General features: G+C 48.3%; 1 protein-coding gene across 1 annotated transcript in view; it reads right to left on the reverse strand.

Moving 5' to 3' along the window:
• Hs3st3b1 (heparan sulfate-glucosamine 3-sulfotransferase 3B1) overlaps nt 1–16,486 on the reverse strand; it is a 36,956-nt gene that overhangs the window by 12,823 nt on the left and 7,647 nt on the right. The gene's annotated exons all lie outside the window — the stretch shown is intronic.

A 16,486-nucleotide genomic window follows, 5' to 3' on the forward strand; every position in this document is an offset into this window, starting at 1 on the left:
AGGCCTGAGAGGGGCAAATCTTGTGAAATCTGAAGGATCTGTGTCCTCTTTCCTGGAAAAAAAAAGAAACCTTAAAATCATCAGAAAGAAAGACAGAAGATTTTTCTGGCCAGACTTAGTAGAAAGCAAAAGCAAAAACAAAATAAAAAAGGCCACTGGAGACCCAGAATGAGAATGGAATGGCCCAAGATCCTACTGTGCATAGTCTCACCACACGATGATTGGTCCCTAGGGTCAGGAATACCCAGGATGGGTGCAGATCCAGTCCTGTGACTTCACCTTCCTACTAGGAGTCAAGTTTAGGCAGCTTGGTGGTGGTGGTGGTGGTGGTGGTGGTGGTGTGTACAGACTCACTCAAGAGCTTCAAACCCCTTGGGCAGCCATGGTCAAGACAGAACCAATGGAAATCTCGGAGTAAGACCCCACCCCACCTGACCCCAGATACATAGGGAGGGACAGAGAACCAGCTTCTCTACACAGTGGCCTGCTAGCCTAAGAAACCCAGGGCTTCGGTTCCTGCCCTGCCTGTGCACCAGGCTGGGACTCTGAATGAACCCTGCCAGGCCTTGGAATCAGTGTCTCCAGTGTGTACAGATGAATGGATTTGGACCAGTAAGACGGCTCAGCAGGGAAAAGCATTGCCCCCCCCCCCCCCCCCCCCCCCCCGCCCCCAGGCTCCATGACCTGAGTTCAGTTTTTGGAACTGAAGGGAGAAGGGGAGAATCAACTCCCCAAAGTCATCCTCTAATGTACACATGTACACACACACACACACACACACACACACACACACACACACACACACGAGCATGCAGGCACCACTGACACACAGACAATGACAATAATCATAATATAATAACCTTTTTAAGATCAATGGATCGGTTTAAAGGTTGTGTAAAGTAACTCTTACAACTGGTGCCTTCCCATTCGCCTTCCCCTATAGGTTGGCATGAGCCAGCAGAGGGTAAGCAGAGACCATCAACACTTGATGGTTGAGTACTTACAAAATGCTCCTAGGAGTGTGTGTGCATCATCCAGACCCCGGGGAATGTGACTGGGGAAAGGTCAGTGTCAAATATACCTTAGAACTAGGCACCCACTTGTAAGCTGTCTGTGGTCCAGGTCTGTGAAACCGAAACATTTGTCCTTCCAGTTCCCCACCCCCTCCTCTCTCTTCCTTCTTTCCTTTTTTTCTCCTCCTCGTCCTCGTCCTCGTCCTCGTCCTCGTCCTCGTCGTCATCCTCCTCCTCCTTTCTAGCATAGTTTGTAGGTGAATGAGCTCTGAAAACCGCAGAATTCTCTCAAGGTGGGCGGGTGGGCTATTCTCATTCCTTCGGATGGCTCCTAGCTCGGGGTCAGGGGTGGACAACAGACACTGCACGGTCTCGGTTCTTAAACTCAAAGATGTATTTAAAAACAGACATTTGAAAGAGTCCTGATTCCCTGTATCCCTTTGCACTCCGTGCCCTCTCCTTCTCAGCCCCAAGAAGGGTGCCAGCCCTAAAGACACCGGCGGCAGGATGTGGGGATGAGGCAGCTTTTCATACAGCAGATAGGAGTGCAGGGACGGAGGTCCCTGAGAGGAGGTGAAAAGTCAGAATCCAAGCCACCAGTGAGCTCCCTCCTCCCTCCCGGGAAGTTAAGTTGGAGATAATGGCTAATCCCCACCCCCTCCCCCTCTTCTGTTCAGCGAGCAACCCTCCCACCCACCCACTTTTTTCTGTTTATCAACCAAAAATCTACTAGGAAGGCAGGTTCAGGGAAGCGAATGCAAGCCCAGTCCTCTTATCGCTGACTTTAAAGAAATCCAGAACATTTTAGAAAACAAGAGAAGTGCTTTCTAACACAGCAACTCTGGAGGTGTGAAACCTGGAAATGCTGCTGACTGAGGACCAGCTGCTGTCTCTCATCTTACACAACTTCACTCTGGTTTATTTCCTGGTTGGTTTGCAGCTGACCAAGGAAAACTCTTAGTTTAAAAGCCAGTGGAAGCCCCGGCCGGGATCCTCACAGATGAGAGGGATGAGATGAGAGACTTTCAGCTTTCCATGATTGGAGCTTCCCAGATTCAGCCCTCAGCAAGAGAAAAAGACTCCTCACACCATCCAGGCTCACTCGTTTGTTGCTGTAGTCAACCATGATTTCTAGAAGCTCGATGAATTTGCCACAGATTGCTACAGACTCCAATTTGCTTGGTATATTTCACAATGGAAGACGGGAGAAAGGGAAAGCTTTGGTGGCTGAAGCGATTGCTAAATACCGTACAGGATCTGGCCATGTCCCGTCGTCATCACTTATTGTATCCTATGGAAACTTTCTAGAAGGTGGTGTTGCCTAACTGATGAGTCCTTAGATCAAATCTCCAGCATCTCTCCTGCGTTCAGAAGAAAGCATCCTCACCCTGCCCCCACACCCACTTCAAGAGAACAAAAGTAGACACAACAAGGAAATCAAGTGTGCCCACGCAGTTACTGAGGGAACTGAGAATGACAGGAGATTAGCTGTTTGCCTTGCACAAGTCTCACTGAAAAACTAGCCTGGTAACTTTTTATTTTTTAAAGTCCACATGTCTGGCTTTAATTTCGTTCTTATTTTGTTAATCTGGATGTTTCTGCCTGCATATATGTCTGTGCACTACTTTCCCGTCTGGAGCCTATGGAGGTCAGAAGGCATATTGGGTTCTCCTGGAACTGTAATTACAAACATGAACCCTTGTCGGGTGCTGAGAATTGAATTCAGTACTTTGGAAGAACACCCAGTGCTCTGAACCGCTGAGCGACCTCTGTAGCCCCAAGCCTACATACCTGAAAGCAAAATACTTTACTACATCTTACTGCCTTCCATGTTTTGCTTTGTACTTACTGGACTGTGGATTTTTGTTTGTTTGTTTTTAACTTATTTATTTTTATTTTATGTGCATTGGTGTTTTGCCATGAGTGCTGGGTCCCCTGGAACTGGAGTTACAGACAGTTGTGAACTGCACGTGGGTGCTGGGAATTGAACCTGGGTCCTCTGGGAGAGCAGTCAGTGCTCTTAACTGCTGAGCCATCTCTCCAGCCCCTGGGTTGTGAATCTTGAAGGCATTTATCTTTGAAACAGGAATTGGTAAGATGGCAGGATATCAGGGATCACCTGAAAGCTGTCGAGCATCCAAAAGGAAGCCGTGAGCTACGCTCGTGGCTCAGAATGGAAGGTCATGGGGCAGACATGTAAAGAGAATTGGGGGCAACCCGGAAGGATAAATTACCAGGGGACCTCAGCCCCCAGCTCTCAAAGATGACACATTTATGTATCACCACTCCCATTACATTAAGGGACACAATTACATTAAGAGGCCATCAACATTAAGAAGGTCCCGGGCTTGAATGCCAATCAAAGGCAAAGAAACAAACGTGCTCTGAGCTCAGAGAATCCATGCTACTTGAGAGGCACGATCAAACAGCCAGCAAGGGTCGGCCAGTAATAAGCTATGCCCTCTGGTTCAAACTCATAAAAGACTCCAGCTAGTGTCAGCGAAGAAGACCGCTGTAGCGCTGTAGCGAGCAGCCACAGGATGCTGGGGTTGTTCTTAACGTCGGTTTGCCTGTGCAGGCATCCATCAGGCGATGGCAGGCTAAGGTGATCAAGACTGGGACAGCGGTGAGAGGAAAGCAGGTTGACATTTAAACAGCACAGCCACCACGAGGGATGAGTTAGTGAGGTGACTTCTGGGAGGGCTATTCCATATGCAGGAAGCCTCCCAATGGAGAGAGCCCATATAGCTCAAGATGAGGAAAAGAACTCATAAGGGTGAAACGCAGTTCCTGGAAGATGCCACACTTATGTTTGGAGACTGGAGGCTGACTGACTTGAGCTTTGTGACCACAAGAAGTTGGAATGTTGCAGATTACAAGCCTAAGTAATCTTGGGCTATCTTTATTCTCAATAGCCAACTATCACTCACCTCTCTATTTGAACTGTTATTCTTCTGACTATCAGATAAAAGCCTCTAGAATGTATTAACTTAGCACGTCACCACATGCCACCAACCCCAAAAGTAAGATTGTCATCAGATAGCATCTCAGACCTATAGCAGAATCTTCCTACACCTGCCTACTGTGCTCATGTCCCCACAAGTGTATCTGGAAATGCACTGATTCACCACAGTGTTCTATGACTATAAAAGCATACGTAAACGTTTTGATGGTAGAACGTGCAGTTTGAGGCAAGCTGAATTTCTATTGTCAGGTCACGGTAACTCATATTTGGCTCAGAAAAGGAACTCCTTTTTTCTCTCTCTTTCTTACCCCTCATCCCTCCCTCTGTCTCTCTCAATGTTTTATAGCCCACACTGGCCCAGAACTCATGATCCTCCTGCCTCAGCCATCCAGGTATGGATACCTGTGAACACTAACACACCACGCTCAGAGAATGAACTGTCTTCCTTCCCATCGATGTTGGGAAGCAGGCTGAGGTGGCCCTCACCCACCCTGACCATCACTTCTACTCGATGATTCGACAACCGTTTTTCAAAAAGACAAATCTAAAAACCTTCTAAGCCTTTTGTAGTGTTTTAAGCACGGTTATCAACTTAACCGTGGTGAGTGGTGTGAAATGCCATCTCAGGAGTGGAGGAGACACCAGGGCATGTCTTCAAAAGATTTGAAGTTTTAGCTGATTATCAACATCATGGGCCTGCCAAAGACCAACATTAAATAAATAAACAAACAAACAAATAAATAATTTCAGCTGGGCGGTGGTGGCGCACGCCTTTAATCCCAGCACTCGGGAGACAGAGGCAGGCAGATCTCTGTGAGTTCGAGGCCAGCCTGGTCTACAGAGTGAGTTCCAGGAAAGGCGCAAAGCTATACAGAGAAACCCTGTCTCGAAAAACCAAAATAACAACAACAACAATAATAATGATAGAAAAGAAATTTTAAGGAATTTAAAGGAATAATAAGAAACATTTAGAGATGTCTCCACTCGAAAGTTGTGCATTGTCAAGATTTTAGCCTTGGTGACTTGGGAGCTCCAGAAGTTACAATGTGTCCCAATGGAATGGAAGTCTTGAGCATGGAGATGCAGATCAAGCCTCTGGCCCAAGTTCCATGGCTCTTCCTTCCCACCTCTCTATGACAAAGTCCATCATCCATTTGTAAATTTACGACATTTCCTTACTACAAGGAAATTTACAGATTCTTTTCCCTTAAAACAGTAAGATTCGCCTGATTCTTTCACTAACAGTGGGTAAGATAAAACCCCTAATGTGGTCTCAGTCTGTCTGCAACATGAGTCACGGTCCTTCCTTCTTTCCTACCCTCCCTTCCTCTCTCCTTCTTTCCATTATCCTGTAACAACAACAACAACAACAACAACAACAAAAAAAAAAGCCTAGACGAACGTTGAGGTTTAGCTGTGTGTGTGCCAGTGGCCAGCCTCCCATCTCAACTCCAGAACAGTCATCTTTTCTTTTACCCAGACAAGTGTCACAGAGGGAACGTCATAGCCACCGGAGCTCCTGTCTGTGAGAGACAGAAATGAGACTCATTAACTACTACAGCAGGCAAGAAGGGTATACAGCCAGGCATGGTAGCGTGTTTGTAGAACCTGAGGCAGGAGGATTTTGAGTTGGAGAAAATTGAGCTGCGTTACACTGCAAGACTGCCCTTGTGTAACCGTGGCTCGCCTAGCCTCCTCACAAAGGCTGAAAAGCTGTAGTCACACCAGAGGCACAAATGTGGCCAATTCCTGACTCCTCTTTATATCGCTACTGGACTTCCTTTAGTGTCCATATTTTATATGCTTTACTACACACACACACACACACACACACACACACACACACACACACACACACCACTTTATGGACCTTCCCAAGAGAGTATATTAAAATAAATGAAATGATGTGGATCTGAAGGTGTGGCTGGGGATGGGGTGGGGTGCCTGGCAATGGGTCAACTCATTCAAAAACAACTTGGAAAGAGGGGAAAGCCAGCAACAAACAGCAGAGCTAGGTGGAAGGCCTTAAGGAAACTGTCAGAGGGTGTGGCACCCGTGTGCTCTGAATTCATCCACCTGAGGAGCAGCCCTGCTTCCCCGGAAGTTTTGGGGGTGGGATCATTCAGGAAAGATCAGAGACTGAGAAGATTCAAGCTCTTGGCCCAAGAGTGAACACAGACAGAAGTGGGCAGAAGTCTGATGCTGTTCCAGACTCTAGGCTATCAAGCTGCTGTGAAGCCATTTGGGCATATTGGATGGGTGCGTTGTGGGGGGGGGGGGGGGAGTCCGTGTCGGGTGTGAGCCAGTGATTGCCTCCCTCAGAGAGGCGCCACTGAGCCTCTGGGTTCTCCCGGGCTCTGAAAAGGCCAGATCAAACTTCTAAGTGTCAGCTTCCCCCCTGGGAATCCACTCCCAAGTCCCTGGGCTGAGAACACACACTAAGCCCATAAGTAAACACCACCTAAAGGAAGGATCAGAGCCCTGCTTTCCTCAGCCCCATTAGCACGTTTGGAAAACAAATCAAACTGAAAGCTCTCCTGGGTTTGCTAAATGCACAGAGTAACTTGTCATTCCGAGGTGTCAAGATGCCCAAGTGACAGACAGCCTGGGACCAAGCACAGTACGAAGAGACTCTACTCCTGCCTCCTCATCTAGAGTCATCCAGGGTGGCCTATCTCCACAAGGCTGTGGCTTAGTCACACCTTCATTTCTGCTGTGACAAAACACTCAGCAAGAGCAGAGTAAGGAAGAAGGAAAGGTCTGGTTTTTTTTTTTCTCATGGTTTGAGGGTACCATCTGTCATAGAGGGGTCGTTATAGCTCCTGTCTGTGAAGAACAGAAATGAAGCTCATTAAATATTACAGCAAGCAAGGAGGATGTGTAGCCAGGCACGGTGGAATGTGCCTGGAACCTGAGGCAGGAGGATTTCAAGTTGGAAAAAATCCTGAGCTATGCTACATATGCTACAAAGCAAGACTCTCGCTGGAGGAAAAAAAAAAAAAAAAAAAAAAAAAAAAAAAAAAAGGTGGGGGAAGATGTGGCAAGGAGCAAAAAACAAAAGGAAACTAATGATATCGACTGAATTCCATGCCTTGGGCCAGAGTTCCTCAGCCTTTGGGAGTTACAGAGTCTGAGAAAGCAGAGGACCTCTTTGCAGCAAATAAAAGGAAGTTGGTCCTCAGTTTTAGGGGTGCACAGACACAGGGTAAGAGCGCCTGATGTCAGCCCACCAGCCACTGGCCAATAGCCTGCTCAAGGTGCTGACAGGCCTGAGTGGACATGGATGGAGTGGCCTGAGTGTTCCGATCCTGTCGCACTAAGGCCCACCGGCTCAGGTCATTCTTAGATGTTTGTGTGAGGCTGGAGCCGTTACATTTTATTAAGCTTTGAAAGGATGAGGTCTGCATGATTTGGCTAAATCTCAAAGATACTGCCTGGCATGGTGCTCAAAGTTCCCATATAGAAACACAGCAGTCTGCCTCTAGTAAGGAAGAAGCAGGCTAACTCTACATCAGCCATGTTACCATGGAGCCCTGCAGATACGGGCCCCAAATCACTGGGCAAATGAAGGAGCAGGAACTCAGACTCCAGAACGCTGGATTCCTAGGGCCATGTCCATCCCAAGGCTATGGTTCTAGGAAGGGTCACTCCCCATGTGGTGGTAATCTGAGATAGAGAAGGAGATAGAAGGGGAGCTAGCCTATGAGATCAAAATGCACAAATATCATCACCACCACTCTCGGACCCATCCATTATCACCAATCTCCTTTCTAAGGATCTCTGCCCTCCCTGTCTGCCAAATTAATGTTGTTTGTAATTATAAGGACCACATGTTATAATAAAACAAAGAGCATGCGTATATCTTTATATGTATACAGATGGAATGACACATTCATATCCGTGAGATGACATATTTGAGATGATGTGTGCACACACAGCAGGGCTTGGTTATCAACAGGCCACATATGTGACAGGCGTCCGGTGTGGCCTCAGTGGGTCCCTGGCTGCACCATCCGGGTATAAGTGCACTCCGATGTTGACACAAAGGGTGTGGTTGGCGTAATGAGCCATTTCTCAGAACATCATTAAGTGGCGTGTGACTGCGGGTATATGTGCGTAAGAAAGACAGATTGATTTAGGAAGCGGAAGGTAAACGGTCTTCCCTAAAAGCCAGTCGTCACAAAACTAAGCCCGCAGCGCTGCCTACCCCAGCTGGTGAATCCCCACTGCATAGCTCAGGCTCTCAGCCTTTTCTCAAGCGTGTCACTGTCCTGCAGAAGAAGAACACTTGCCCAAATGCTGAGACAGAATCTCAGGCCAGAATTGCTCAATGCTGGCTTGGCTGGGGACAAATGCTTCTGAAATAAAGGGCTGGAGGAGTTTCACAGGCACTGCGGGCTGGCTGGGCAGATGAGCCGGCCTGAGGCTCTCTGTGTCCCAGGCCCTCCTCCTCCTCCTCCTTTCCACTCAAGCCCAGCTGTGAAAGGAAGAGAGAGGTCCAAAAGCTAAGGCCAGAAGCCAGCGCTCAGTTGGTCTTTAGAAGAGGGGAGAATCAGGAAGCTGTTCCAGACTGCCTGGGCCCGCTCACACCAGGAACAAACGGCTAATAAATCAGTCCTGCTAAGCCACTGAGGCGAGGAGTGAGACGCCATCCCATAGGCTGGCTCTCCTTCTAGCTCATTAACTATCTGAGATTACCACCAAATGCGGGGTGGCCTCTGAGCTGAAAATTAAATTAGCCTAGCTATAAACCAGAGAGTGGATGTGTCTGTGGAGACGCAGTCCTGGGGAAAACCCAGCCACTGACTGGGCCCCTCTCTCTGTCTTGTCCCCTGACCCCAGCCTCTTCTTTGGTGGTCAGATAAAAGTGAAAGCGAAATAGGTTATGCCATGAAAAAGAATGAAGAGAGAGCTGTCTTCCTGTTGTCTTTTGAGGTGGACTTTGCACTAAGTAGCCTTGAACTGAGACACTACTGCCTGCCTGCCTACCAAGTGCTGGGAGTACAGGTGTGCACTACCAATCTTGGCTCGAGTTGACAGCTTCATGGTGTTTGGCGCTGAGGCCTGAGGATGATGGCTCATGTCTGTAGAACACTTGGCTAGCATGTGCAAGAGCCCGAGTTCAATACTCAGAAAGAAGTTTGGCACTGGGGGGGGAGGGGATGAAAGGAAGAAAGAAAGAAAGAAAGGAAGGAAGGAAGGAAGGAAGGGAGAGAGAGAAAGAGAGAGAGAGAGAGAGAGAGAGAGAGAAAGAAAGAAAGAAAGAAAGAAAGAAAGAAAGAAAGAAAGAAAGAAAGAGAAAGAGAGAAAGAAAGAGAGAGAGAGAGAGAGAGAGAGAGAGAGAGAGAGAGAGAGAGAGAAAGAAAGAGGGAGCTGGAGAGATGGCTCAGTGGTTAAGAGCACTGACTGCTCTTCCGAAGGACCCGGGTTCAATTCCCAGCACCCACAGGGCAGCTCACAACTGTCTGCAACTCCAGTTCCAGGGGATCCAATGCCCTCATACAGATATACATGCAGGCAAAACACGAATGCAAATGAAATAAAAATAAATAAATATTTTAAGAAAGAAGGAAGGAGCCAGAAGTGTGTGTGTGTGTGGGGGGGGGGGTGTTGAAAATGAGGAGCCAGTGAAGAGGGAATCAACTGTATATCCACCACCCTGGCCCGTGCAAAGGGGAGGGGACCGACCACACCCTCAGTCCACGTGGTCACCTGCAGAGCCACCCACTTACTGCCAGGTGGGCACCCTGGCTCCAGCACCCTCCTCTTCAGCATCCAGGCATGCAGTGCTGAGAGTCTGCAGCTGCTCCGGCTGCAGGTCCCACTTGGAAGTAGAATTTCTAATTACAGGGCTTCCCTCTAATGACAGGCTCCATCCCAACACGCAACAGAACCTCGCTGAGGATGGACGCCCTCTCCCTCATCATGAAGGCTCTCTAGCAATGGCCGCTTAGTCTGGGCACCATCGTTACTGCTCATGAGCCAAGGCAGTGCCCGCTGAATACTGTTCAACAGCATTGTCATTTTGGCTTCCAGGTTGAAATTCTTGGGGCATGGGGACGGAAGCACAGGACAGCCTGCTGCATTAGTCACCCTCTTTTAGTCACTCGTCATTATGCCCAAATACATGATGAGAAGGCGCCATAGAGAGGAAGGGCTTATGAGGGGACCCAGTCCTATGGAGAGAACGGCCTGGAGGAGGACGGCTCCTTGTGGTAGGAGTGTGAAGGCAGGAACCCTCACCTCACACCTTGACAAAAGCATGCTAGTCAGGAGGTGTTCCAGAATGTTCCTGAGACCAACAAAAAGCAAGCGCTCAGCAAATTACAAAAAAAAATCAGACTGCACCTCTCTTGGTCCTGTGCTATGATAAAGTGCCCTGAACCACAGGGACTCAAGGGAGAAAGTGCTTGTGTGGCTTCTAGTTCCACAGGGGACACAGTCCACCATGGCAGGCAGGGTAGGCCTGGAAGCAGGAACAGGAAGTTGGCTGGAAGGAAGTATGGTGTGAACACAGGAAGTACAGTGTAAACAGGAAGTGGAGCTGGCTAAAATACTTCCTCCAGCCAGGCGCCACCTCCTAAACGTTCACAGTCTCCTAAGCAGCAGCAGCAGCAGCTGTGGACAAATGTTCAAACACGTGAGCCTGTGGAGAGCATCTCACATTAAAACACAACAGCAATTATAAAGAACAAAACCCAAAGCAAGGGACATCCGGATAATAACAAAATCCCTGATGAAAACCCTCATTCCTTCCTGGGCTGTTGTTGGACCCAAGGCAGTCCTCTGGCAGTGAGTAATCTTTTTTTGTTTTAGGGGAGTTGTTTTTTTTTTGGGGGGGGGGGGTAGGGGGATGGTTTTGGTTTTTCAAGGCTTCTCTGTGTAAAAGCCTTAGCTGTGCTGGAACTCCCTCTGTAGCCCAGGCTGGCCTGGAACTCACAGAGATCTGCCTGCCCCTGCCTCCCGAGTGCTGGGATTAAGGGCATGCACCACCACCACTCGGCTGGCAGGGAGAATTCTACAAGTTATTCTCTGGGGGAAGGAGAAGCAGAGATTTTAGAACGGGGACAATCCCAACACTTCCAAGTGAGAACACAACTGACAGGCAAGCATCAAGTGCAAAATTCTTTTTTTAAATAAATGTTATTATTAAGAAAAACTTGAAAATAAATAAGCAAATCACACACCATAATTGACCAGGTCCAAAGTCTATGTGACTTAATGAACACGCATGTGGTTAGAACTAGCATTCAAAACAGAAGCTGTGAAGTTTCACACTAGATTTTACACTTTCAGTATCAAGTATGTTTTATATACTTACCCACCACCCCAAACCAAAAAACCTGTGAGAGCTAGAGTTAGAAAAACAGTTAGCTTTATATCCTCTGTCATAGCTAGTGTCCATGATGTGCATTCAGTCTTTCCTCATCCCCTTATATTTAACCTTTTTTCTTTTCTTTTCTATATTTATACTGTTACCCACATGTATATTTATTTACACACACACACATACACACACAGAGAGAGAGAGAGAGAGAGAGAGAGAGAGAGAGAGAGAGAGAGAGAGAGAGAGAGAGGGAGGGAGGGAGAGAGAGAGAGAATTAACTAGGTTCTGTGTATGAGAGAGAAAATGCAGTTTTCTCTTCCTGAGGTTGTGCAACCTTACTTAATATTATATACTTTAAGCCCATCCACTTTCCTGCAAATTTTCTAACTTCATTTTTCTTTACAATATAGTATATAGATAACAAATTTTCTTGTCTATTCATCTGTTGATGGACAACTAGGTTAATTCCAATTCTTTGCTATAGTGAATAAAACAGCAATAAACATAGAAATAAAGAATTGAATTCTTTATAAAGGTCGCCTGGCAAAATGAAAGGCCAGCTTTTTAATTATTTATATTTGGCAATGTCTCCATGCAGCCTGGCCATCAACTCCCGAGCCTCCTGCCTTAGCTTGCCAGGTGCTGGGTCCCACTGCTGATCCTAACTGGTGACCCCCACTGACTGCTCCAGCCTTCCACATCTCGATCTGCAGGACCTACTATCCACGCCTCAAACTCACCTCTCCCACAGGAGGCCACACGGGTGAGAAGAGGTGGCTTCCAAGTTGCCCAAAGGAGAGAATGCCCATATACCGTAGGCCGCTCTTGACAAATGTTCTTTATTCAGAACACAAAATCCTCAGGAGCCTGTTTTGGGGTTTCCAGCTGCAACTGGAAGAAAATGCAATCCTAAAAATAACTAAAAATGAACGGGTGGTCATGCCCTGGAGGAGATGGTGGGAAGGGAGGCAGGGGTGAGGCAGCCCTACCCAGGAGCTACCCCTCTTCTGGGGTCTCCTATAACCTCAGCACACCAGATATAAGGGCGCAGTTCTAAGCCAGAGCTAATCAGCAATTGTGACCACTTTTATATGCCCTTATGGAAGGTTCCAGACAGGACTGAGTTACTTTGTAGTCAGGGCAGGGACAGGCTTAAGCCATGTGGGAAAGAGGGCAACTGGGAGCCAATGTGGCTTCTCCAGGCCTCAGAAGTCTGAGCCTTAGAAATGAAGGTTGGCCCTGCCCACGTGGCATTCCTTCACTGGCCTCCTGGCTCACTGTGCTGGCAGAGAAGCCCTGCCCAGGCATGCCTGAGTTCTAACCCCGAGTAAAGGACAGGCCGATGCTGGCAGCCAGGCCCACAACAGACTATGGTCCATGGGCTTCTGGGCATCCTGGTGTCTGGAGTAGATGGCAATAACAGACCATGGCCTTTCCCTACAGAACTTCAGAGCCCAGCAGGAAGGAGACATCCATGGACCTGGGGCACGTGGGTACCCAAAAAACCTGCAGGAACACTGCAGTGATAGCAGGTGGGAAGAACATAGCGTCTGCCCGAGATGCCTGAGCAAGTCTGGTCCAGCAGGCTCAGTGCCAGCTACCTCAGGATAAGCTTTACCCATTTTCCTGTCTACCCTGCCTTGACATATCAAATCACTTCATTTCCCTCAAAGACACATATTGAAGAATTCAGACATACAGCTCTAACAAAGCTGGTGACCATGCTTGACACAGGAGAATCTGGTGGCCCGAAAAGTCCCTGTGACTGGGAAAATGAAGGATTCTCCTGCCTCTACCTAAACTCCTACTTCTTGTGCTCCAACCAACCTTGAGTATTCTACCACGATTCTCGGGCCTCTTGGTCTGCCCTGAACACCTTAACAGCTTCCTTCGTGATCTGCCACTAAACTCCTATCCACCCTGCAAAGGCCAACCTAGGAGGGCCCTTTGCTTGGGCCCACCGCGTTTCTCTTTGTTTCGCATGCCCCTCATTCAATCCACCCTAGCTGATACTGTGAGCTCCCCGAAGATCCCGATAGTAAACCAACAGCTTGCCTACTTACTAAGTGTCTACTTCCTGCTCGATCCAGTTTAGATGTTCGAAAATGTGGTGGAGAAAATCATGAATGAATGACTGGTGTGAGAAGTACCACCTAAGGCATGACTGGTTGTAAACCTGCCCTGTAACTGCCCGGATCCCATAAGGCCCCAAGGGAAGAGAGAGAGGGCATTCAATGTCCCTGAAACAGACATGGAACTTTAGAGGACCAGAAATGAGATAAGCATGAAAATCTAGCCAAGGACCAGCCAACAGGATCCCGCTGTGTGCCCTGTGGACTGCCTCTGCCAAATGTCTGCCTCTGAGCAGGGCCTGGGGGCGGGGGTATCCTGGCAGGTGTTAGACTGTTACCAAGTGGGAGGAGCCTACCCAAGACAGTGAGCCAAGAGATAAGAAGGTGATCCTAGCAGGCTGAAAGGCAGACACCCCTGAAACCTAAGTGTACATCAGCAGTAATCGACCCCAAGTTCTTCAGCTAGAATGTCCCACCTGCCTCCTGTCCTTATGACACCTAATCCTGAGAGCTCCTCTGTTTCCGGTGCTGTGAGGACTCAGGGTGCCTTCCAGTATTCTCTATGGCTGCAGACACAAAAACAAAACATGGGGTGATTTTTTTTTTTTTGGTTGTTGTTGCTGTTACTGGCTTTGTTTCTTGCCCCAGGCTGCTGGTGTTTCTAAGTGTTGTTCACATTATTTAGTGAAGACCTCGGCACTGCATCCAGGAAGAAGAAAGCTCCAGGACAAAACACACAGAGACCGCAGGAACACTGTGCTGAGCAGGGCGGAGACTAGCTTCTCCATCGTTTCCAACACAGGGCAAACACCCTGCTCTGTAAACACCACCAACTCACAAGACTCGCCTTTGAAAGCAGACCTAAGCTGCTGGGGAAAGCGGAACCTGCAATTAGCCTGCTCTGGGGAACAGCAGCCAGGGGAGGCCGGCTGCAGAAGCTGATGGCAAGACTTGACTTGAAATCCTCACTCGTGAGCCTGCTTCCCACTCCTCAGCTGGCCACTTCGTAACCCAGCCTTGGGTGAACTGTCTATTGCTGCTCCTTCTGTATTGCTCACTTTGTAGCAAACCTCTTGGAGGGTGCAGCATGACATCTGAACAGATACCCCAAGAGGCAGGCTTATGTATGGGATTTGATTCTTACAATAGGAAGGGGCTATCTGTTCCTAGGGTAAGGATGGAGGGAGGCAGAGATGGAAGGAGGGAAGCAAAAGAGACAGAGAACAGGATCAGGAGTTCAAAGAGCAAGAAGACTCAGAGGCTTGCTCCACCAACATACTCCAAATTGGCATCCAGACAAGCACGTCACAAGATGATGATGGTTGATATGAATGAAAACAGGATACATACAGGGTTCTGGCTCAAAAGGAGATGCTAGGTTAAACAAAATTAAACATATATATTATATATGTCATTTATATGATCACAGAGAGAGAAAGAGAGAGAGGGAGAATTAGACATTCCAATAACTTTAGCCAGAGAGCTCACTTCACAGAGAATGGGCCGATGTGCAGTGTGGCCGCTCTGTGGCAGGGCTGTATCCCGCACACTGCGTCATTGACTCGGCCACCCTGTCAGGTTCTGCCTTAGCTGTGTGTGAGGGATGCTGACATCAGAGACAGGTAACTTTCTCAGGTATGAAAGTGTCTGTCGCCAAGACCTGACCTTAAGAGTTACCAACAGGTGGGAAAATTCTATCAGGGAACCAGAAACTTCAAGACAGAAATTTCTCACTGGAATTGACTTAGGTAGGGCACCTGACTGAAGCAGGCCTGTCCCAGGATGGCTACACGGGTTCCAAATACAAAGGAAGTGAAATGGATTAAGAATGAATAGCAAATCCCATTCAGAACGCCTGTGAGGAACTGGGCTGTGGAAACCTAACGAGGAAAAGTGCGTTCTTGGTGTGGAGCTGGGCACGGAGCTCCCCACAGTGCCAGGCTACAAATGAGGGAACTAGGCTGCATGTGGGATGACAAGGTTAATAAGGACAGACGAACAAACTGTGTTCCACGCCCAGGACAGCTGAGAGGAGCTCTCCAGCTGGACCCTTTGCCAAAGTAGCACCAGCTCTGAACTGCTGTAGGAAGAGCCCAGCCTCAGCACCGGCAGCATGTCCACAGGCTTATCAAACCCCTATAAAAAGCCAGGGTGGTGGCAAGGCCCTTATTCAAATCAGGGCCTGAGTGAAGACCTGTTAGCACAGACTTGTCCACTGCGAGAAATGCACCCCTCGGTGGAGAATGGGTCTTGGAAGAATGATGTATAGAAGTGAAGGTACATGGGAATTCTTTGTGCGTCACACCTGCTTGTTTTGAGCCTAAAACTGCTCCAAGAAAACGAAGTCTATTTTTTTAAAGGCCACTGCTCGATAAATATGCCCTTGTTAGATCAGTAGGGGGGAAAAGGTAAACGCAATTTATAAGAGTGCATTCTTTATTCATTGAGCCTGGTGGCACACACGTCTAATCCAACCTACTCAGTAGCCAGAAGGACCCCAAGATAAAGGTCAGCCTGGGTGACTTGACTGGAAATCTGCCTGGGAATTCAGCTCCGCTCCACTCCCTCCAGGACACACCCACCCACCCACTTGGGGCTTCTGTGAACGAAGCTCATGGGTGGAAACAGGATGTTTCTTCTTTGTGTATCTGTGTTAGCTGGCGGAGCTGGCATATGCTAAATGCCTGGAGCTTCTGGAACAATCACATGGGAGGGCTCCAGGGACGAGTCAAACAGCAAGCCAAAAGTAAGGGCTGGATTGAACAAGGACCAGCTTCCACAAGGCCCTGGGAGGGGTCTGGAGGGATTGGTGTCTCTGATGGTGTCAGCCTTCCAGCTTTCCTCTCTGCCGAGAGAGAGACTGCACTTTAGGGCAAGAATGGGCTAAATCGAATTTTTTTTTTTTCAGCGCCACTAGCAGCAATAAACAAGCATCTCCTCCCCTCTCCTCACGCCAAACTGAAGTTAGTATCCACTAGACGCTTGCAGGCCGGTGTCCCGAAGGCTGGCCCTGCAGGGCAGAGGAGTCTAACGCCGCCGTCCAGTTACACAGACAAGCAAGGCGAACAAGAGGCTAGAACTGGGCAGACATCCAGAGACTCGCTCAGAG

This window comes from Peromyscus maniculatus, chromosome 8, assembly GCF_049852395.1.
Source record: "Peromyscus maniculatus bairdii isolate BWxNUB_F1_BW_parent chromosome 8, HU_Pman_BW_mat_3.1, whole genome shotgun sequence".
In the NCBI taxonomy this organism is placed as follows: domain Eukaryota; kingdom Metazoa; phylum Chordata; class Mammalia; order Rodentia; family Cricetidae; genus Peromyscus; species Peromyscus maniculatus.